This window comes from Pogona vitticeps, chromosome 2 (genome assembly GCF_051106095.1).
Source record: "Pogona vitticeps strain Pit_001003342236 chromosome 2, PviZW2.1, whole genome shotgun sequence".
NCBI lineage: Eukaryota > Metazoa > Chordata > Lepidosauria > Squamata > Agamidae > Pogona > Pogona vitticeps.
The window spans coordinates 304,100,230-304,124,597 of NC_135784.1; the positions used below are offsets into that span (position 1 = coordinate 304,100,230).

The window sequence follows — 24,368 nt, forward strand, 5'->3', positions numbered from 1 at the left end:
AACGTATCAGGAAAAGTGTAAGTACTTAAGTTAGCACTTGGTATACTATTCTACTGCAATCTATTACCTATACAACAACTTTTATATTGGTTGCCCACATTCATGACTCTGACTCTGACTCTGACTCTGACTCTCTCTCTCTCTCTCTCTCTCTCTCTCTGTGTGTGTGTGTGTGTGTGTGTGTGTGTGTTTTCTCTTCAGAGAATCTGTCAGAATGAGTTTAAGGTAGTCAGAGCTTATAAATTTAGACCACAGAAGGACTCAGCCCTAGTTTTCATATTCTATCAGAAGGATAGTATTGCTCTGTATCCCTCCCTGCTCATGGCTTTCTATACCTGTATTTATTAACATTCTACAACAATTAACACACACAAAAAAATGTTTTCCACTCTGTGATCTGTTTGCCAGCAGCAGGGAATGGGAAACACAGGAGTTGGAGACAGAAAAGCCTTGAGGACATCTCTTTGCCCCACACAAACCTTTCTTAAGACCTCTTAAGGAAATTGTGGGGGAGGTTGCTTTTGGTAATGCTAGCGGAAAAACACTTCTTCTGATTTCTGGATGATGATGATGTTATACAGAATGTTCCAACCACAGGGGCTTCTTACCTGACAAAATTTACATATTTGTATTCATGTTGTCTGTGTCTGGAACTCTAAACAGTTATTTTATAGGTTCCAGAATAAAAGTTTATTAGAATCATATGGTGAAGATTTCAGAAGAGCTTCTGAGTGAACCTGTTAAGCCCTGCATAGTGTTCAAATGCATTCAAGAGTGCGGTTTTCTCATCCATACCGCAATCATCCTCAACAAGAAATCTTTGCTTACAGCATATATAGCATATTCAATAAAACTGAACAACTGAGAGCAACTGTGAACATTAGAAACAGATAGTAAAATTTGTAAATTTAGGACAGTGTAGGACAGATTAAGCTCACAAGCTCAAGTCTTGTTCCCAAATAGCGGTTTCGTGTGAATCATTTCCTCTTATGTGATAATTATTTATGTAACTGACAAGAGTGATTGTTCATGTTGAGACGATCGCAAAGGAAGAGATGTTATGTGAGAAGCATAACATGTAAACTCACCCTTCAACTACTGCTGTCACTGCTTGTACCTGTTCTGCAGATAGAAGCCTCGAGTGTCCAAAGGTGTCATTCTGGCTGCATTTCCTCAACCAATTCACTAAGAAAACACACATAAAGGATTCAAATGTAAAGAAAACAGATGAAAAATACAAAGTAGCAAAAAGCACCAAATTATGAGAACTATACAAACCTCCAGATATCAATCTATTCTGTAACTAAATTGTCAAAGGTGACAGAAGATTTAATATATGTCCAAAGTAGGAACCAGTATTTTCAATACTGCCTAAATTTTTGTCACATAGGAAACAGTAGATTACTTGGATTAGGCACAGATCATCTTCATTTAGCAGTTATAACATCCATCTGTATGTTAACATCAGGAACACCCCACATATTTTTTTGTTTGGCTTGGCCACATTCTTTAACCCCTTGAAGGAAATGCTACTTCAGCTATCTCTGCTGCCCTATGAGCAAACAGCCACAAAACGTTTGCAAGGGGCTTTTGCTTAATCCTCTGCATGTGTGTTTAGATATAGTTAGTTATGCAGTATTCAATGGGCATAGTATTTGTCCAAGGTAAGAATGAACATAACTGTAGCCTACCGTAAGTTCTGTTTCACACATCCATTTTTACCTACACAGTGTTTTAAAAGGACATACAAAAGAGGTTTCCAAATTAGTACTGCATTTGTTCTCTTTGGCCACAAACAAGTAAAGCTCTGTGTGGCACAGAGGATGACTGTACACTCTGGGAGGTGGTGGGGTTTATTTTATATTTCCACTGCTAAAGAGGCAACCTGCATGACAGATTATTCTTCTGGTATCACTTACAAAACTAACATGTAATTCTGGATCTCTCACATCAGTGAGTGTGCTTGATAAAGCAATTAAGTTATGAATTGTTTGTGTTATTAGCAACTAAGCTAATGAATGTTAAGATGGAAAATGATATTTAAGATCTCTCAATTTCAACAACTAATTAAAAATTCCCTATAACTCAGAAGAAGTCCTGGAGTTTTAATCTGACTGAGTAAGCTTTTATTTGATACATTCATGTACGAATGTGGTAATCCAGTGCAATTAGTGTCACACAGCCACATAAGGCAATATGCTTGTGACCTTTGTTTAAGCTTGAACTTTGACAAGAGATACGTAACAAATACGTAGGTTGGGTGATGGTAAAAGAGAGGTGGGAGAAGTGCCAGTTTCTCAAAAATAAAAAAATAAAAAAGCAGCATGGCTCCAAAAAGCTGGGGAATATCTCCTCTCGCTTTTTAATCTTTTTGACATTCTGAATCACCAAGCACCCCACCCCCCAATGGAGTTCAGGAACTCTACACCACACAGACTAAAATTCATGTGTACAGCAAGACTCACATAATAAGACTTAGCTTATGTTTGCATTTTTTGTACAGATAGCATGCATGAACTGTGCAGTAGGAACCAGCAATTCCTAAACTCTAACAGTTTCAAATTAATGTCTCAGTGAGAATACAATGACACAGAGAAGAGACAGAGCTGAAGGAAGCATAGTACTTTCTCATTTATTCTTATTATTATTTTTATTCAAAAATACCAGGCAGTCAATCAAAATTATAAAAGCACTGACTGGTATTATGTAACAGATTTTAACCAAAAACCTAAGTATTTGTTAAATATTGATGTAGCATATATGCTGTTCCTAATACTGCCCTGTTTTTTCCAGCTCTGATGTTACTTCTGAAATCTGCATCTGCTTATAATACTGTATGAAATTTCTAGGTATTGTTCCCAAAACTTCGATGATGACGGGGACAACTGAGGTGTTTCATCCACAAGTGAAATATTTCAATTGCCAGATCTCTGTATTTTGTTAGTTTTTCCAATTCTTTATTGTTAACTCTGGCATCTCCTGGAATTGCAATGTTAATTATCCAGTCATTTCTTCATCCTATTACTACTACTTCTGGTGTGTGATGTTCAAGGTGTCTATCAGTTTGGATTCAGAAATCCCACAAGATCTTGACGTCGTCATTTTCTAACAATTTCTCTACCTGATGTTCTCATGTGTTTTTGGAGACTGGCAAGTTATATTTTTTGCATGTTATTGTTACTGTTGCTGCTGCAGTGTGGTAAATAACTACTTAGTCAATCAAGATGAGTGAGAACAACATATCAATGCGAAGACAGATTGTTATGACTTAGTAACTAAGTTGTCATCTATGCTCATGAGAATTGCACTGTTTCTTTTTGTAAAAAAAATCCAGGGACTTATATGTGCAAAAAAAAATTGTATACAGGTTTGGGAAATTGTAACAGAGATTGTTCAACAAAAAATAAATTTTAAACCTGAAATGTTATTATTAAATATAATGGCAGAAATTATTGACAAGAAAATAAAATATAGTCTACTGTATAAATTCACAGCAGCTAGGTTACTCTGGGCCCAAAAATGGAAGAATGAAGAGACACCAACGATGGTTGAGCTATTAAAGAAGCTAATGGGCATTGCAGAACTAGTCATGCTTTCAGAGGCACTACAGGATCAACCAAGGGATTCTGTAAAGCAAAGCTGAAAGCTGATATATAATTGGGCCCATAAAAAGACAGGAACTTAAGGGGAAAATTTAGTCAATAGCAAACCAGTGCTTACCGGAATCACCTTGAAGATATTTCAATGACCAGACGACAGTGAAATCTCTGATCCACAGGTGAAGGAAGGATGTTTAGTTTTTTTAATTTGTTTTCTTAATTATCTGTTAGATTGTTAATGTTTTTAAGTTTGTATTTTAGATATACAGGTAAATAAAATGATTTTTAAAAAAAGAATTGCACTGTTTCTATAATTCTACATTGAGAAGTGGGTGGGAAATGCCAAGCCAGAATGACTTTAGGTGCTCATATCATACACTATGCACTTATTATTTCCTATTCCTTTATTTCCGACATGTACAATATATGATTTACAGAATGAATCACTGTAACAGTAATAATCAGATCTGTTCCCAGTTACAATCATGTAACAAAGAATTTACAAACTGCAGACTTGGGGCAGTAATTACATGTCTACTAACACAACAACAAAGCCCAGTGCCCCTTGAATTGACTCTTATGGGCTGAGAACCTGCATAGAGCCATTTTTTGTGGTGCTGATAGCTGTAGGGTAGAGAGAGAAGAACATGTATTCTGTTGCATTGCAGTGTCAGCATGACAAATGGAAGTTAGGCCTCAGTTCCACACTGAAATGGTACCGTACAGGCATGCATTGGCATCTAATAAAAATATATGCACTATTAATGTTCATGAACCAATGTGCAAGGCTGCATTGCAAACACGGGTTTTCACTATTATCCTAAAGCAGATGTAAATGTTATTTATCATGATGCACCAGGCTATAACTAGTGTAGTGGCATATTTTCAGAGGACTTTTATACCATTCCTGAGTAGAAAAGGTCAATCACAGTACTATAATTTTTTACAGATAACCCACACTCAGAGATAACACTCTTGAAACGTCACTAAAACTTGAGGACAAAACTAATGACATGTTTTGAGCATTACAGATAAGCCAACAGGAGTACTAACTTAAGCAACAAAGCAGAAGTGAAATACTGCAAGAATTTTGCAGCTTTATCTATCAAAAAGGTCTCTCCTATTCTGGCGACGAATCACACCCATATTACTTAACATCAAAGAAGGAAATGATGATCAAGTCCAGGATGGTAATAGATGCTTTCATATTTGTTCTTTTAGACTACAATTCCTAGAATTCTTAGGTAAATTTCTCCCCAACCCTCCATTCCTGGGATGAAAAAACACCACTCTTGCACATAAATATTTTATCACGATAAACAGTAAGCTGAAGTACTGTTTTCTCCATAAGTTAGGAATTATGAGTCTCTTTCTAAAATCATAACGCTGAAATCAAATTTGGCATTACAATGTGCTTACTGTGTTATCATTCTTCAAAGAGGTTGAACTTTTCCTTGAGTCAATTAATTTCTAGGAGTTGGGCTAAGAATCATTAATAGATAGTTCACATGGAGCTGTGTGTATTTATGATCTGACTATAACATTTGTGGCCAAGCTGGATGTGCCATACAGTATATGCTTACACCATTTTTTAAAAACAGGGCGGATAAAAAATCAATGTTTTTTTTAAAATCAAATTGATTTAAATCAAATCCACCCTGGTTTTTACAAAATAGTGGCATGCAGGAAATCAGTATGATCAGTATGTCTGCCACACTCAGACTGGTATCCCTGCTCTCCAATACCTTTGTAATTTTCAATGATAGAAATTCAGTGAAGCACTCTCGTCCAGTTTTATATCACTTCTACAATAAAAAAGTGCAGGATTATTCTGCTGATAGCATATTATGAAAAACTTGCTTTCTGTTTTGGCAATTAAGCTTTGTTTAACATACTAATTAAATATAGAGTTCAAGGGCCAAATTGTTAATTGATGAATGGAATCGTCAGTTAGGAAATGTGGGGGTTGCTCTTGAAAGCAAAAAGCTAGAGTAACTCATGAAAACTTCGAAGAAAAGCATCAAAAAAAGAAAGTAATCAATTCAAAACAGGAGAGGGATTTTACCTTGCATTTAGCTGCTCACCTCTCCAGTTGTTTATTTCTTAATAATAAGCCACTCTTTCCTAAGCCTTTGCACTTATATACACGATACAGGTTTATAGGTGAGGGGGAGAATGCTTTGTCACAGCTGGTTCCCCGTTTTACCCAAGGCACTGGGAAATTACTTTGGCACTTCACCAGACAATTAACAAATTAGCCCCAGCTTCCATCCTAGAGGCAGCAGGCTCTACAATGTCCCACTAGGATGATGAGTGAAACAAGAGCTGAAAGGATGAAATTAGAACACTGCATCAGCTAGCTTTGCATAAACAAATAAGGGTTAAGACAGCAGACTGTTTCTGTTTAGTGTTCAGTGGACAATGTACCCAAACCAGCATTAAAAGGAGGAAGGAATCTTTATTACTGTCTGTAGAAAATCCTGCAAATTTCTGGAAGCTACAACAGTCAACAGATGTTCAAAAAGGTAGTAAAATGTTAGAATTTAAGCTATGCATGCTGTTAAAAAGGTTCTTGGCCCTAGTTGTTGTCAAGCTAGTCAAGAGAGATTAAAATAAATGCCTAACATATCAAAATACTGTACGGTGAACATTTGCCAAGCAAAGACATATCAATCCCTGATGTTAATCCTATGAAACAAAAATAACTATATACAAGAAAACTCCAAAGAATTGTTTTACATGTTCAAAATCTGCCTGTTACATTTATTATTATCCTGCATTGCCCAAACTCAGCACTACTGAACACCTCTATGAGAGAGGTTAAATTAATTCGCTACACTGACTTTCCCCACTGAAGACACTGGAAAGACAGCCAACATCCAAGCTGTTGCTTTTCTCTAGTGCACTGGAAGAGCTATGCCAAATGGATATAAAGTTATACATTATTTATTTTCCTTGCTGATCTCAGTATGAAATTATGGAACTATTAACAAGCTGCAATGTTATGGAAGTCCATTTTCATTGGTGTCTGAATGGGTTAACTGCGATTGCTGCTCAGGAAAGGCAGGCATCCCATGACTTTAACTGCGCTTTTAATAGACTGGACCCCAAGGCTCTGCCTCAGTTCCGACCTAGTCAATTCAAGAACAAAGATAGAGCAAAGAGAAGACTTTATAAGAGTACAGCTTGCGTGTCCAGTGGAGAAGCAAACAGAGAGAGCAGAGAACACAAAATAAAATACACTATCAACTAGCATGATCGCAATGCCTCCTTTGCGGTACAGATTTCCCTACATTCCCTTCCCTGTGAAGGAGAGTGAAGGAGACACTGCTAAATAGGATCTACCCAAGCTCCACAGTCTGACAGCCAGTAGGTGACACTGAAGGACCTTATACCTAAAAGCCCATTTGAAACAAAGCAAGATGTATCCATCGTGTGATGTCTAGTAAATGTAGACGGCATGGCTCAGGCTGCTGCTTTGGAAGCCTGCAGTTTGCAGCTGACCACAGAGGTAGAAGCAACTCTAGAGGAATGAGTTGGGATGTGCCTGGGTTTCAGAAGGTACATTTTGAAGTTGGCTCATCTACGGGAAGACATCAAGACATGGATGGGCTTATTGGGTGCCTTAGTCGAGTACAGAGGAAGCTTTCAGATTCTAGGCATCTAAGTAGAGCTAACCCAAATCTGGATGAAGGAGAGGTTCTTGGGAGAGATGGTGAGGATACTAGGGAAGGGATGAGTGATTACAGAAAGTGAGAGCCACAAGCTTGGAAAACCAGGACTTGTTGAGCCACTGGGGAGCCACTAGGATTAGGGAGGCTTGCTGGAGGCACATTTCCTGAGGTCTCTGGAGATTAAAGGGGTGGGAAGGGAGGCACCGTAGACAGCATAGCTCAGACCCTTATGCACTTCAGCTTTGGGACGGCAGCTGAACTACTGTAGCATTTTCACACTGGTAAGCAACGTTCCCTCTAATTTTCAGCTCTGCTCCTCACGCACAGAGTTCCTTTGCAACTGGAACCAAAGAGGCTGAAAACAATCACTGTGGGTGCATGGAGGGGGGCAGAGTCACATACGCAGGTACACAGCTTAGCAGGAACCTTGCTCATAAGAGATACGAAGAGGTCCACCAAGCAGGGACTAATCCTAAACTGAATCTGGATGAAGTCCTCCCATTTTCCCAAATCTGACAGCTGAGGAAGTCCACTATGGTGTTGAATTTCCTTAATGTGTTGTGCACACACAAGGTGAACATGTTCCTCTACACAGTAAAGGGCTGTTGCTCTGGTATGCAGAGAGTGCAAAAATATGACCTCTTATCAACTCATATGTCCTTCTGGACTGATCTGGCCTTTCTGTTAAGATTGTCCAGATCTATATACATATGGCAGTGTGTTATAATGGTCTGAATGTGTGATACGGCCAGGTGGATTGCTCGTAACACTTGTCAACTGATGTAATGTGTTTGTTTATTAAAGATATACGTCTGTGGAATTTCACCAACCTGTGGAACTTTACCAATCTGACATGATCATGATGCAGGAAATATCCATAATTTTCCCCATCGAAAAATTGGGTGGGATGATCCATTACAGTACAGCAGGGTCCCTGAACTGTTGTGGCAGCCAAAGGGTCAAGGATCATTATAGGTCAATGTGTGCTTGAGCTGGGAGGAGAAACCAATGGAAGCGAAACCATGCCTAAGATTATGTTTCAATGCAAGAACTTGTGAAGCCTAAAAAATATAGGAGGATCACAAGGTCTTAGGGAGGAACTGGTTTTTATCATGATTTAAATAAAAGCATCAGATTTTTTTAACAATTAAAATTTTAAATATAGATTTTAAATTCAAATCATGATTTAAATGAATATATATATATATATATATATATATATATATATATATATATATATATTTATTTATTTATTTATTTATTTATTTATTTATTTATTTATTTATTTATTTATTTATTTATTTATTTATTTAATATCCCGCCTATCTAGCCAACTCAGGACCACTCTAGGCGGCTAACATCAGGTAATAAAAGTATACATACATACAACAGCGTAAATAATAAAAACTTTACAAAAATAGAAACCAAGTGCAGCGGAAAAGAAAAGAAACATCAGGGATTGTCCGAAGGACAATATGATTTAAAAATAATAATTAGCAAGGAAAACATCCTGTTAGAGCAGTATGACAATAGAACCTATTATCTTGGGAGCTGGTGAGTGCTCAAATGCTAGGGGCATTCAAGAGAAAATTAAACAATCTGTCAGATATACGCTGATCTGGATTCCTTTATTAAGGAAGGGATTGGACTTGATGGATTTACAGGCCTCTTCCAACTCCATTATTCTATGAAAATAGGAGTTTGAGGAATTCTTTAAAGAAGAAAGGATCCATGAACGGTGCCGCCCATAACAGCTAAGTGGAACTGAGCATTTAGAGACATACTCTGAAAGGCTGGCGCCCACATAGCACGAACGGCCACTGGCTACGTGCCCTGCTTGCAGGCTTCACAGCAGCTGGCCTTATTTGAAAAAGAATGCTAGACAGTTTGATCTAACAAGGTTCTTATGGTGGCATGTCCTCATGGCAACCTACCCCAGGCTGAGGACAACAGACACGAGAAAGGATTAGTAAAAGAGAGGGAGGAACTGCCCTCATGAAGTTGCTGTACATCATTTTTACAACAGAAATGTATTCTTTCCTTCATTTCAAATAGCTGGCTGGGCAGGAAGAAGAGTTCAGGAAGGATTTATAGCAAGCCCTTTAGTGCAGAAGGCACTGTTATTACTGAATCTCACTCAAAGGGACCAACTTAAACCTTCCTATATCAGATGAATGAATCAATCAATCCAGATCTTGTTCACTCAGCTTAAACACTCCAGCTACTACACACCAGGAATACCTCAGCAATAGAGATGTCCAAGTTTAAGACTGGAAAGGCAGCATAGCCTGACATGTGCAAACATGTGCTGACATGTGTATCTATTTATTTGCCTTTTATTATGGCTGCTATGAAATGAAGCATTTCCTGTATTACTTATGTCCCAAGATATAAACAATTCTTCAAAATTAACACTGCAATCATGTATTTTTCCTTTCTAGCATTGGTGTCTGAATGGATAAACCATTCAGGTCCCTGCTGAAGTGGGTGAGTGGGATACTACGTAAAACCAAAATGATACTTAGGTGTTTTTGACTGCCTCCCTACAGCCAGTATCACCATCAGAATGCTAGCGATTTTCTCAGGATTTCCATTAGCTCCATTCAGAACCAGACACTTTCAATAGCCTGTCTACATTCCATTTAACCTGCTGAAGCAATAGCAAGGTTGCAGAAACCTTCACCTGGAGGGTAATACCTGATACTAATCCTTTGTATATATTTCTGCATGAGCTCTCAAGATTTTATCAGCATGCTGTTAAGTCTCAATCAGTAGTAACACCGAATTATTAATCTTTGTGTTGGATTAGTGTCATGACAATTCTGAAGACCGAACATGTATCTAGTTGTACAATGTAAAATCAGTAAATGTTTATATATGCTACAAATAATAAAGAAGCCAGGACTTTTTTTAAGTAGAAGTAAGGAATTGATATATCTTCATGATTTTATGACTTCAGACAGGGAATTTTCATTGAAATAATTTTTTACCAAAAAATAAACTTCCAAAAAAAATCAAAGTATTAACAGCGATACACAACTAACTCAAATATTTCATGTATTTGTGCATTACTCGGTTAGGACATACTGATGGTTACATGGATAGCTAGTAAATGAACGTGCTCATTCTTTTTGGCTTCTCATTTACACCCGTCTACTGAAGCAGAAGCAGTCACTATTCTTCGATGCCAGTGATAATAATATTGATGGCTTCTAAAACTGTGGTGGTGAAGTAGCCCAGATATATCTTTAGTTCAAGAATCTGTAGCCTACATACCCAGGAAGATAACCAACACCTCACTGAGTAGTGATTTGCTGCTAGAATTTACATAAGCACAAACTGGCCATAGGATTCTGGCCAATCTTTGAATCATGGTGTATATTTCTGTAAAAAGCAATTACATAAGGAATTTTGAAAGTTAATCCATGAAGTTGATTCCAGTTACAAACTATTTTCAGGAGCCTTTAAATTAAACTAAATACAGTACTACTCTCACTTTCATGGTTGGAGCTTATAAAGTTACAGCTCTTCTCTGATAGCTCAGCCCTAAGCTCTTTATAAATGGTCATCAAAAGAGAAGTCTTGCATGAAAACAGAAAGCCAAATTCAACCTGTCTCCTTTAAATAACCTCAAAGAGAAGACATTTTGGATTCCTGCAGTTAACAGAGGTGGATGCACTGAACTGTGTTAAACTATCCTGTTTTCCCCAAAATAAGACCTAACCTGAGAATAAGCCCTAGTATGATTTTTCAGGATGCTCGTAATATAAGCCCTAGCCCCAAAGGGTAGGGCTTATATTACAAGCATCCTGAAAAATCATACTAGGTTTTATTTTCAGGTTAGGTCTTATTTTCAGGGAAATAGGGTACTTTGGTATCTGCATCTAGAGAGCAAGTACAGTCAAGGCTCCTTCATTCAATTACCCTGTTTTACACTTTTGGTACTCAGGGATCTGTTTATAATATTTGGAAAATGGCCAACACATTATTTTATCTTAAGCATTCTTCTAGGATTGACTTCAGCATTACATCAAAATTGATACACTGTTCCCCTCTCTGAGGAAGCAGCACTCAATATTAAATTGTTTTCTTAAACACACTCCTTCAGCTCTTTGCTGGTTGTATCCAATTCTTGCTCTACAGCAATTAACAATAACATAATAAAGAGCATTTTGTTTCTTTAAAAACATTTTGCTCCACAAATGGTACTTGGATCAGCACACCAAGATAAGAGACTATATGACCACTGATCTTTTTCAGGAGAGCAAACAAAATCACTGGCATCTCTGTGAACATCTTGGCAGATGAGTGAAAAATGACATCATTACCTTCTTACATTAATAGTATCCCTAGTTGAAGCAAAATACTTTCAAGCGTAACTTTCTTAAGCTATGCAAATATCAAATATATTCAACCTCTCGAATCTATGATCAAGGATATGCCTTTCACATGAAAAGGTCTATATTAGAAATCTTTTTATATTGAAGAATAGCCTTAAAACCTCAATCCCTTTTTTGGGTTGAAAAAAAGACAACAGAATATATACCATTCCCTTTTTTCATTCCTCTTCTATGGCTCTCTTTCTGAGATGTTTCTTCAGTTCATTTTCTGGGGCTATGAACACTATAGATCTATCCCTGGGTGCACTGTCCCTGGAAACCTTTCCAGATGCCAGTAATTAAAACACCTGACTACCTTTTGCTCAAATTTATAGAAGAGAGTATGACATCAAATCAGACTGTCTCTGTGAGAATTCTAGTAATAGACCTCTTAGCCTCGTCTCACTGGTCCTGAACCACCTGTTCTCTTGATCCTACGAAGGTGTTAATTCAAGTGGCAAAATGAAAAGTATACAAAAGGATCCACTCCCCAAAGGTATCTGTGAAGAAAAAGCTTCTTTTTTCCTGAATGCACTAAGCAGATTTTTTCTCTCTCTCTGAAAGTTGTAAATCGAATAGACCAAACAATCTATGACAGTTGTACATCTATGATGGGGTAGCTCCACAAAGCGATCTCCATTACAGGATAAAAAGCAAATATACCCTAAGTATTTCATAAAACAAAAGAAATGTTTTATCAAATGCAGAAATATTTGATAAAACAAAAATAAAGCTATTCATTTTATTGAGCTACCCTGATACAAATCAAATCAGACTTCAATGTATCTGTTTTATTACAACAATTGTATGTTGTTAGCAACTAACCATATATTTAGAGGCTCTAGAACAATGGTCCTCAATGTTGGGCCTCCAGATGTTATTGAACTACAACTCCCAGAAGCCTTCGCCACCAACTCTGCTGGCCAGGGTTTCTGGGAGTTGAAGTCCAAGAACATCTGGAGGCCCAAGGTTGGGGACCACTGCTCTAGAACATACCTAACTAAACTACTATTTGAGGCTTTAAAAACTAATAAATAAATGTTTGCTAACCATAGACAATTCACCCACAGGATGCACAGACAGAAAAGTGTCTCCTGAGGTTATTCATGCAGAGAAAGGTCTATGACCAGTAACTTTCATTTAGTTTTAGTCAGGTGTGGGAGAACATACTTGTACTCTTCTGTGGGCTGTATCTCACAACACTACTTCTGGAGCACTAACATCATGGTGGAATCCACGCCCCCTGAGAATGCCTTTCACTTCCGACTTAGATACTTCACTTCTGCTTCTATGAGAAGACTAGAATACAGGTGTCAGAGTGCCTGTATTCTTTCTATAACTTAATTTCAGGATTGGTTGAGTTGGCATCTGAGCTCAGAATTCAATGACCATACTGTCATTTGGCAAATGAAATTGTCATTTGGTGAAAAAGAGTTGGTGAATGAAATTGAAAAGTCAGTGAGCCTTGGAATAAGAAGGCTCACTTCAATAAGCCTCTTTACTACCTTGACATACCGTAGTGCCACCAGATACCTCAGAGAGGGGGATACCCCTCTGTAGGTTGGAGTTCAGCAGAGGACTCACTTGTATTTAGGATCAAAGATTGTTAACTGCATAGAGACAGCAGCTCCACAAAAAGTATTAAGAGTCAAAAAGTGACTCTTTCCCAATCGTAGCCCCATTCCACCAATGCAGTTATGTCTTCTGACAGAAGTCATACAACACTTATAAAGATGGCAATTGTACACTGATTTGGAAGTTCTAATGGACAGAAAACTAACTAATTCATGAATGGATACATGAATGAACAAGTGCAATGAAAAATAGGGGTGTGGTCTTTTGTATTATAGGGCTGCAATCCTGAGAATTTGCCAGGAATTCCCCAGGCACAAATATGGGAGGTGCAGCCCCAGAAATACGAGTCTCTAGACCAGTTTTCTGATTATTTGCCTCTAGTGCTGCCTTACCCAGCCATGTTCTACTTTAAAAAAAGGAAACATGGTGGTGGTGGTGCCCGGAAGCCATAGGGTTTCCTGGGAGTCATAGTTCTTTGGGAAGCCAGGGAGGATAAAAATAAATGAGTTTTAAAAAATTGATATAAATCATGATTTAAATAAAAACCACCCTTTGAGAGGCCTAATCTATAAAGCCTAGTGGGCAGCAAGACTACAGCTCCCAGAGTCTTTCACATCCAGGAGGGCCTGCCCTTGCTGATCAGTCATGTGACAGTGGAGGCTACCTGACCAAGCCCAGAATTCTATCAAGGGAATTCCTGGAGAACTCGAGGTGTTGTAGTTCAAAAATATGAAAGAGCACTACCTGAGTGGAACAGAGGGCGTTTGGGAGGGGTTTGTTTCCTAAGGAATGCCTTCAAGGAAGTTTTTTTTTTAAAGTCTGCTTTCTACTACCCATTAGCAATATCTAATATGGAATAGCACCACAGGCAAGCTGATAAAACTTCCTTGTTAAGTATCATAAATACGTTATTGCTATATTTATAAATCTGCTTCTTATGCAAATTAAAGAGGGTTCATTAGTAACTGAAAGATGGGTCTTGGAGACCTGAGCACTATCAAAATTACTTGAGCATGTCAGTCACAGTAATCTAAAATATGTATTAACTTAGAACTGACTTTTGAGCTATAATATGTGGATAGATTATGACACCCTTTTTATGAGGAAAATCACAGTACCTGGAGTTTTTTTTAATAAATGTATTGTACCAACTCTGACCTTTTGTAAGCAGACAGCTAACAATTATGCAATTTCTCCTTCCTCATTAACAGAGGAAACAAGCTGCATCTGTGAAAATGGTGACTACAAACAAGACTCAGCTAGAGAAATTGTTATGGGAGGATAGCTGAAATAGCTTGGTTCTAGAACTTCCATTCAGGGCCTGTGCATCAGATGTGGATTAGGAAGACATTTGCTGAATCGCTAACAATGAAATTCGTTGGTGGCAAGCCATTAACTTTATATTTAACTTTTCACTCAAGGTCAGCATGACACAGAATACTGTATATATAATGCAATAATACCAAACTGAGATTCTTATGATGTGGAATTACCCCACACATCCTGAGTATCCTGGAGCATGGGTGGACAACAAATGGTATAAAACTAATTCATATACAGTACTTTATTTCTGTATGCCTTGGGCAAGCAACCACTACAACTGTCGAAGTAAAAGCCCTATGTACTGAATTATATTAATAAGTTCCCTGGAGTTTACCTAGCAGGCAAAGAGATAACTAACCAATTGAACCAATTACAATTTCAGTGCCTTGTTTTTAAAGAAACATTTCCATTGAGTTCATGGTGTATATATATGGCTGATAAATTAGTATTGTATAATCATTTCAATCCTTATCACGTTATTCTGGGAACACAGAGAGAGAGAGAGAGGGAGGGAGGGAGGGAGGGAGGTTTATTGTATTTAGATCCCACCCATCTGATCAACTGACCACTCTGGGCGGCCATAGATAAACACCCATAAGTATTCACCCAACATGACCACTTCCTCTCAGAAAGAAAAACCATACAAATCCTTTAAGATGCATGTTGAGGAACAAAATTACTGAATACAACAAAAAGGAATATCTAGAAATCTTTAGTTAATCACAGTGTTCTATCTACATATTCTGTCTGAACTGGGAAAATGTATTATGCAACAAATAATTTATTAGTTGCACTCCTCTCAATCACATCTGTATTTTTATACTTTAACTTCGTAACAAAACTAACATAATTTATGAAGTATTACTCTACCCCTATGTAAGGAGCATTATCTTACTCAATAAACTTCAAATACACACTAGCCATTTGTTTGCCCATTGCTTTATCAATACCTGAAAAATGTCCATAATGTTACAAGCATACTTGTTATGCTAAATGTTTACTGCTACCTTCTTTGTATTAAAAACTTTCTCTCACAGCTCTATAGCGAGAGTTCCATTCAAAATAATACTTCTGCACTGAGACCTTTTTAAGAAAAAGAACTGTGTTAGAAGGAATAAACAGCGACTTCAAAAACAGGTTTGTTATTCCACTTTTGTAAACATGTTATAAATATAACAAGATGAAAACTGATTTAAAAACCTCTACTAGGAACTTCATAAACTGGACTCTTCCTCAAGATTAAAAAAAAACTCTATACAGAATTATTTTAAAGTAAGTCCCACTAAACTCAAGGGCTTAAAAGGCATAGGTTCAGGATACTTGGGTTTTGAAAACCATACAAAGATCAACCCGTGTTTATTAAGTTCTTACAGTAGAGTCAGAACTTTTTTAATAAACATAAAATTTCCTAATCCTACATTTATTACAGACAGAGAGAGGAGAGGGAGAGACTTAGTTGGGGGGGGAGGGGAAACAGGACAGAAGTGAATAAGTAGAAGCTGCAGAAATCTTCTGTTCACTCTTTCCCTCTGTGTCAAATATTCCTCCACTTACCATGTTGGCTTTGTCCACTAGAACAAAACATGGAAAGCTGCTTTTTTTATGAGCATTAGTGAATGACATTCAGAAATTCAGGGAAAACTGGGGAAAATATTTGTTTGTTTTAATTATAGGCCATCTTTCTCCCAATAAGCGGACCCAAGGCAGCTCACAATATTAAAAGGAACAAGATTAAAAACATAATAAGTTAAATGTAAAAAAAAAAATATTAAATTATATGCTAATTAAAATACAATTGAATAACTAAAAGCAAGTAAACCTTAAAACTCTAAAAAGGCATTCCAGGATTCAATCATGCTTTTTCAAAGTCTGTCTGAAAAGACAGGTCTTCAGCTGTTGGTGGAAGGATAAAAGGGAGGGGCCTAGCCTGATCTCCCGAGGGAGGGAGAGCATCCCCATCACCTGGGAGCTGCCACAGAGAAGGCCCTCTCTGGTGCTGGTAGGCCATCAGCCGTCCCTGCACTGGCAATGGGACTGAGAGGAGGGCCTCCTCTAATGATCTTAAATACCGAGAAGGTTCATATGGGGAGAAAGGGTCCTTCAAATAGCCTGGACCCAACCTGTATAGGGCTTTATAGATAATGAACAGCACCTTGAATTGGGCCTGGAAATGGACTGGTAGTCTGTGCAATTGTTATAAAAGGGACGTTATTTGCACCCTATAATTGGCCCTAGTCAATAATATGGCTGCTGAATTTTGTACCAGCTGAAGTTTCTGAAGCATATTCAAAGGCAGCCCCACACAGAGCACATTACAGTAATCTAAGTGTTAAATATGTAACACTTATCTTTAGTAGCCTTTACAATTCCTTTAGATCCACTTGAAACTTTCCACATACACTGTATAAGTGCATGATATGCAATTTGGTTTACTTTTTATACTGTTTGTGAATATTAAATTTAAGCACATAAATTACTCAATGATTACAAATCTACTAGATTGATCTACTCTTAAATGTTTTTAATTTTGCTACAAATTGAGCTGCAATCTCTTAAATTCTAACATCACTTGGTTTTGGTCATTTTCTAAAGGTGTAAGATGGAAACAGAAAAAATCAACATCATAGTATCACAAAGATATTTAAATATTCTGAGCTCAGTTTCTTCCTGTGTCAGACACAGAAAGCTCTTGTTTTGAGAAAAAGTACTAACAATTCTTTTGCATTGTGAAATTTTGTCTAATCTGCCTCATTTTCTAAATACCATTACAGGCAAATTCTGCTTCTTTCGTTCTTTATTTGCATCACCTTCATGGCTACTGAAAAAATATCAAGGTTTGATCAGACTGAGAGAAGCTTTGCCATCCTTTCACATGTCAATTTATATCTCATGTGAGTATTTTTCAAACACAGACCAGTTTCCTCACACATTGCATTCCTCCTATGCCAGAGGTCTCTAAACTACAGCTCATTGGCCACATCTGGCTTGCCTTTTCATACTGCTTCGCGTGTGGACGTGTGGGTGTGCTAACATGTGGGTGGGCAGGAGTGTGGATGGGCACGTGGATGCATCTTCCTTCAACCCTCAAAAATGTGGAGCATTTTACCTTTACCTTTACCTTTTATATGATGTGGCCCTCCCGCTGAAAAGTTTGGAGACCCCTGCTCTATGCTGTGATGGATTAATCTAGGTTACATCAAGGGAAAACTGAATCAGACTGTATGTACCATATGTCCCTCACATTAATGGAGAGAGAAAATAGTATTATATGGTATAGAGACAGCAAAGTAGAGTTGACATAGCAAGGCAGAACGCAAGCAAGATTCCTCCCTCCTCCACAAAAAGTACAGTCTATTAGTTGATGATCCACTGACAACACCTCAGCGTACTCAACTTCCATACATCCAATCCATGCACAAATATGTGGTATAACTTAAGCTCCAAATTAGGATCGCCAAGCCTTCTTCCAAAAGGCAGCAACGCTATGGAATTACAGACAAATTAATGTTCAGAGCTATGGCTCCTCCTCACACATACGACACACATCTGTCTTCTAAAATAAACAAATCTGCCTAGCAAAAGCACATATGTATGCGTCTTGCCAAGTCAATGGACTTCCTGATGCTCTGACTGATGCCTGGTGTCCTCAGTTAAACTGCTCGTTTTCCATCTGCAAGATACCAGCTTTGGCCATCATACATTTTAAAGGGCCACTAAGCACTAGCTAGCATAGCTACCCAATAGTCCTACAGCCAGACTATATAGATTTTTTTCTTAATGCTCTTTTCCTTATTCTTTTACTCTTTAACTCACATGACAGGTACTAATAAAAAAGGAGCTGCATTAATTAAAATTATTAAAACTACACTTTAGTCTTCCAAATGATAGAAAACCACTCTGAAGCAGCTTCTCACAGCAGTTCACAACATTCTCATACTGTTAACCTTGGGTGGGTGTGTTCTGTGCTGTTAAATCAGATCCAATGTATAGCAACCCTAAAGGGACTTTCAAGGTAAGTAAGATATTTAAGGAGTGGTTATACCAGTTCCACACACAATCCATTCAGCTCCCATGGCAAAGTGGGGATTTGAACTGTGTTCTCCAGAGTCCTAGTCCATCACTCTATCCACTATATCACACTGAGAATTGTATTAACCATGTAGATAAACATACAGTATATGATAGAAGGTCTCATAGCACCTGTTGTGAGCAACATAATTTATTTGGGCTTCTTTCTCTTAAATATGTTAACCATGTAGATAAATATATTTAAGAGAAAGAAGCCCAAGTATTTTTATTTTATTTTATTATTTATTGTTTTATTTATTTTATTTATATCCCGCCTATCTGGTCTTGCGACCACTCTAGGCGGCTTCCAATACAACATAAAACAGCAAATAAAAATAACACAAAAATTATTACATAAATAAATTCCATATCAATTTATGAGGCAGGAAAAATAAAGTGAAAAACATGAAGAAAGAAGAATAAAGAAAGAAGAAAAATCAAGTATTGCCTGGAGGGAAGGCCTGAATAAACATCCATGTTTTTAATTGATTTTTAAAGATACCCAGTGTAGGGGCCGCGCGGATCTCTGGAGGGAGATTATTCCAGAGGCGAGGAGCTACTGCCGAGAAGGCTCGATTTCGTGTTTTTTCCTTCCGGGCCTCCCTCGGCGTCAAGCTCCTCAGCCTCACCTCCTGGCTCGCTCAGGTGATCCAGGTAGACCATGGTGGGAGTAGGCGTTCCGCCAAATATCGAGGCCCTAAACCGTTTAGGGCCTTGTAAGTAAGCATTAAAACTTTGAAGTCAATGTGGAACCGAATGGGCAGCCAATGCAATGCGGCCAGAATAGGAGAAGTATACTGGTATTTTCTCGCTCCACTAAGGAGTCTGGCTGCCGCATTCTGCACCACTTGGAGTTTCCGCATCAACCTCAAAGGCAGGCCCACGTAGAGCAAGTTACAGTGGTCTAATCTTGAGATTACGAGCGCATGCACCAAGGTAGTGAGCGTCCCCGTATCGAGATTGGGTCGCAGCCAGGCTATCCACCAGAGATGGAAAATAGCGGTGCAGACTACCGACGCCACCTGCGTTTCCATGGTGAGCGTCGGATCCAGATGAATCCACAAGCTGCGAACCCCACTCTTAATGGCCAAGGTCACCCCTCCCAAACAAGAGAGTCACCCAAGCCGCCAACCACGGGGGCACCCACCCTCTGAACCTCAGTCTTGTCCGGGTTCAGCCTCAGCCCATTTTCCTGCATCCATTGCAGTACAGTCCCCAGGCAGCGCTGGAGGGACAGGACGGCATCACCTGCAGTTGGTAAAAAGGAGATGTAGAGCTGGGTGTAATATTGATGGCACGATGCCCGACACCCCCTGATGACCCCACCCAGTGGCCTCATATAGATATTAAAGAGCATTGGGGAGATAATCGACCCCTGTGGAACCCGACAATTGAGACTCCATGGGGCCGAAACACTCTTCCCAAGCTGTACTCTCTGGGGGCAGTCCTCCAAGAAGGAACAGAGCCAGGCAAGCGCCAAGCCTCCAATTCCCAATCGGAGAGCCTCCCCAGGAGGATACCATGGTCGACGGTATCAAAGGCTGCCGAGATGTCAAGGAAGACCAACAGGGAAATTTTACCCCTGTCAGTCTCCCTCAACAGGTCATCGTATAGGGCGACCAATGCCGTCTCTGTACCGTGGTGCGGCCTGAAGCCCGACTGAAACGGATCCAGGGCATCTGTTTCATCCAAGTTATGTTACTCACAACAGCCACTATGAGACCTTCTATTGTATACTGTACTTGGTTTCTTCAATTTTAAGCATTCTCACATTACTCACAATATCAAGAAAAAGCAACTAGGAGTTGTATTTAAAAGGTTCTTCTTAACTAGCACTATTCTTTGTCTTTAATCCACAGAAAGGGGAAGTAGACTGAAGCAAAATTACATTTTACCAGATGCTAGTTCTTGCCATTTGAATCCACTGCACCTTTCTGTAACAGTTAAAACTATACCTTCTTTGTTCCCCTCTACTTTATCTTAATAGCCAGCGCAAAATGAGATGGCCCAGAATTACAGTGGTAAAGGTTTAAATAATTTAAGCAGAGAAACTGTCAGGTTTCAAAACCATTTAAGAAGCATCGTTGTTTACCTTTCATGTGCTTTCTAGAATAAGTATATACTGTGAAGTTTTTTCTAAGTTCTTCCAGACCTTTACAGCATTTTTAAAGTGTTAATAACCAAACACCCTCTACCAACAATTTGGTAATACTGTACTTTCCAACAATTATCATTTGACTGAAGACCACAGAACTATAAATTTCGGCTAGTTACTGAGGCAAAAATGTAAAATATGTCCACATAAACTATATATTCCAGTGCTCCAGTACTATGGATAACTTTAAATTTCACATAACCAACACAATAGTCTTCACTTTTTCTTCACCAGCTTAAAAATTCACACCTACGGATGCAAGCCAAAGAAGTCCCCAGCAGTACTTTAACTGAACCAATGTGGTTCAAACTGTACAGGATAGCAAGGCCTGGTAGTGTTTGAAGCTTGTTGTCATGCTCCTGCCATACAGGAAGGCTGGCAATTCTGTGACTGCCTGTCCTAGAAATACAGAAAATACTAAATGTAAATATAGGCCAGGAGGTGCTTCACCTGCCTTTGGAATTCCAGAATTCCAACTCTGTTCAGTAACGGGTGAGGATCCAAAGAGTTGAATGTGAATATTCAACCTGCCTTAAAGAGCCCCTCTAGCCTCTTGTTCTCATAATCTCTTGCACTACCCCCCCAAACCTGTTCCTGGAAGGTCAAGGCACTTTCTAGAGTGGCATTTAAAGTACTCAATACAAGGGACCGTGGATGGGGATTACAACATGCACCCAAAGCACTGCATAGGAGATATAAAGACTGACTTTTAGTTTTCAACAGAAGCCAACAGGATTCCACCTGACAAAAGTAAGCAAGGATATGGTCATTTTATTATAGCTAAATGAGCAGGTCACCTAAAACAAACATTAATCTTGAAACTTTTCTATCAGCTAGATAATGCAATATTCACCAAATATATTTAATTTCCAAATGAACTAGATTCTATAAACACAACACCAAAATAATACATATACTTTCACAGATTGCATGCTCTTGTTTTTTAAAAGCAACATGTCTGTAGACACCTAGGACGTCGTCACATGCAAAACAGTAAACTTCTCTATTAATTTGATTTCATTCCACAAAATTGAACTTGTGCTGGTCATCTGGCTATTGAGAGTCCTTTGCAAGTTATTGATGCTGCATTATGATCTCACCAATAACTTCCATGCATTGCTCTGAGCATTCAAAAATATGTCCTTCAACATTATGGATATCCCTGATTAAGTGTCTTACAGCAATCACTATTCTTACTCAACATTCCACAGGGCTAAAATTAAGCTTTGCTAAAGCTGTGTGTCAGATCACAGAAATTCAAAGCAGCTATATTTATCATTCATTGTCTTTAAACCAGCTGAAAAGAATCCTTAAGGTCAGACAGTTGAATTTCAGTTACATCTCTAAGCTTGTTTCCATCCTCACTAACAACAGTTAGTGAAGTGAGAGTCGGGGAGGACACAATGAGTCTACCACTTTACAGAAGGGGGGGGGGAGTCAATACATATTCCATTACCACTACGGCAAGGTAATTATCAACAATCCAGAATCTTCAATAAAAGCAGTTATCTTAGAATGGACTAACATAGATGTTCCTTTCACTAAGGAAAACTTTTTTTTTTGCCTCCTGTGACTTAAGTCTGTAACAGCATTTCACCATGCAATGGCCTAGAGAGAACTCTAATGCTCTTTTCTTGCTAGACAAACAAACAGTAACTAAGGCAATTTAATTCCAAGGAAACATTAACATTTGCATATTAAACTTTAGCAGCCAGAAGAAAAAAAGAAAGAAAGAAAAAACCCTGCTTCTTGCTTATCCATCCTGTGTAAGATACCAAATTCGCCAACAGGGCAGCGATCCCTGGGCCATACAGTAACTTCTTTTCATCTCTCACATTCACTAACTTTGGTCTGTTTCCTTCCAGCACCCATGGCGACACCCAAGGCTCTAAACTCAAAACAGATCTACTCCTACCGAAACCACTGGAACTTACTTCTAAGACAACACACTTAGGAATGGTGTGTGTGTAAAGGGGGGGGGGGGGGGCTGTGTGTCCTTGACGGTAGCAAACAAACAAAAAACAACAGAAAGCTACATGGCACGGGAGAGAAAGTCAGGGCCCCGAAAATGCTGAATCAAGAGGAGAGCCACATGTCCCCTTTTTTTCTCTCTCTCCCTTTAAAACTAAATCATCATCACTGCACAGAAAGAAGAAGAAGAGCAGGCAGTGAAGGGCTTCCCGTGACGTTTGCCTATTTTAGGGTATCGCGTAAACATCCAGACCGAGCCAGCCGAGGGAGGCAGAGGCACCAGCAGACTCATGGTTGGGTTTTACGGCACCTCAGGTGCAGCTCTTCAAACAGGGCCCCCCCCCCACACACGTTTCCCTTCCCCCCCCCCCTTGATCTCTCTCCCCATTTTCACCATCCAGGGCAAGATTATTCTTAGCCCGCCTCCCTTCTTCAGGAGGAAGAAAACGAGCGAGGGAGGAGGAGGAAAAAAAAAAGAAGAGGTTTGGGATCCTGCCCTCCCTCGAGGCCTTGTCGGTGATCCACTATCCTCTCTCCAACCCGCCCCACCCCCCACAGGCGAAAGCACAGCTTATTCCTCCCCCTCTCCCCCTCCCCCAAATGGCTCATGCCCCCATAAGCACGGGGGGGGGGAGAGAGAAGAGGAGAGAAAGTTGGGAAGGGTCCCTCTTTTGGAGGTGCCCCCCCCTCCTTAGAGATTCGCAGGACGGGGAGTGGGGGGCGGGGGCGGCCCCTCAGAAGGTTAAATGACCCTCCTTCCTTTTACACACCAGAGCGAGGGACTCTCGAGACTCGCGGCCTCGGCTTCCCCTTCCAAGGAAGGGCCCCGTGGGTTCCCCCAGAAGGTCTGAAGCCACCCGAATGGAAAGGAAGGTACTCCTCACCTCAGGCACGGCCGGCGCCTCCACAGCCGGAGCTTCTTCCCCCCACAGACACCCAGACGTCGGGGGCGGCTGCCCTTCCCGGCCTCAGGCCCCGCGGAACAAGCCAGGTGGACCATGAGGGGCCAGGGCCGGGGCTTCTCTTCCCGCCGCCTCCGCCGCCGCTACCGCCGTCGCCTCAGCCCGGCAGGAAGGAGGGAGGGAGGGAGGGAAAGAAGGAGCCGGACGGAGGGTGGAAATGTCACCGCAGGGAGGGGAGGCCGCCGAGCGAGGCTCCAGCTCCCTCGACGTCATTTCCGGGAGCCTCTGAGGCGCCCGCTGGCTGGCTGGACGGAATAGGAAGGAAAGGAGGGGGGAAGAGGGAGAGAGAGAAGGAAGAAGAAGAGAGGGGCCCGGAAAGAACGGTTGACCGAGACAGAGAGGAGGGGGCGAAGGGGGCTAGAGCGTCTTCGCAGCGCCGTCTAGCGGCTCCCGGGGGGCGTAGCTCCTTTATGCAGGAAAGGCGGGGGGGGGGGAGAAGCCGGAAAAAAGGCGGGAAAACGAAGAAGCCCCAGATCGTGACGCAACCCCTCCTCCCCCCCCTCAAGTTGGCTTCCCTCAGAGAGGGCGGGACGGGCCGAGCTTGTGTAACCAACGGTCGTAACTGTCAAAAAAGAGAGGAGGCGACGGGCGCATGCGCGAGCGCCAAAGTAACGTTAGTCCTCGTGCGCTGAAAGGCGCGCGAGGCGGAGGGGGGAGGGGAA

The 24,368-nt window shown here is 40.0% G+C and overlaps 1 protein-coding gene across 3 annotated transcripts in view; it reads right to left on the reverse strand.

Moving 5' to 3' along the window:
* The window catches only part of ARK2N (arkadia (RNF111) N-terminal like PKA signaling regulator 2N), a 60,918-nt gene extending 36,968 nt beyond the window's left edge, over window positions 1–23,950 (reverse strand). Inside the window, exons 1-2 of one of the 3 annotated variants that reach the window (XM_020806550.3) lie at window positions 23,629–23,913; window positions 1,089–1,185 (exon numbers count right to left, since the gene is read on the reverse strand). The gene's annotated coding sequence lies outside the window, so the exon portion shown is untranslated. Of the gene's footprint in view, window positions 1–1,088; window positions 1,186–23,628 lie in introns of all 3 variants that reach the window. The other 2 variants (XM_078384161.1, XM_020806551.3) reach the window with 2 other exon arrangements.
* Window positions 23,951–24,368: the final 418 nt, after the last annotated feature.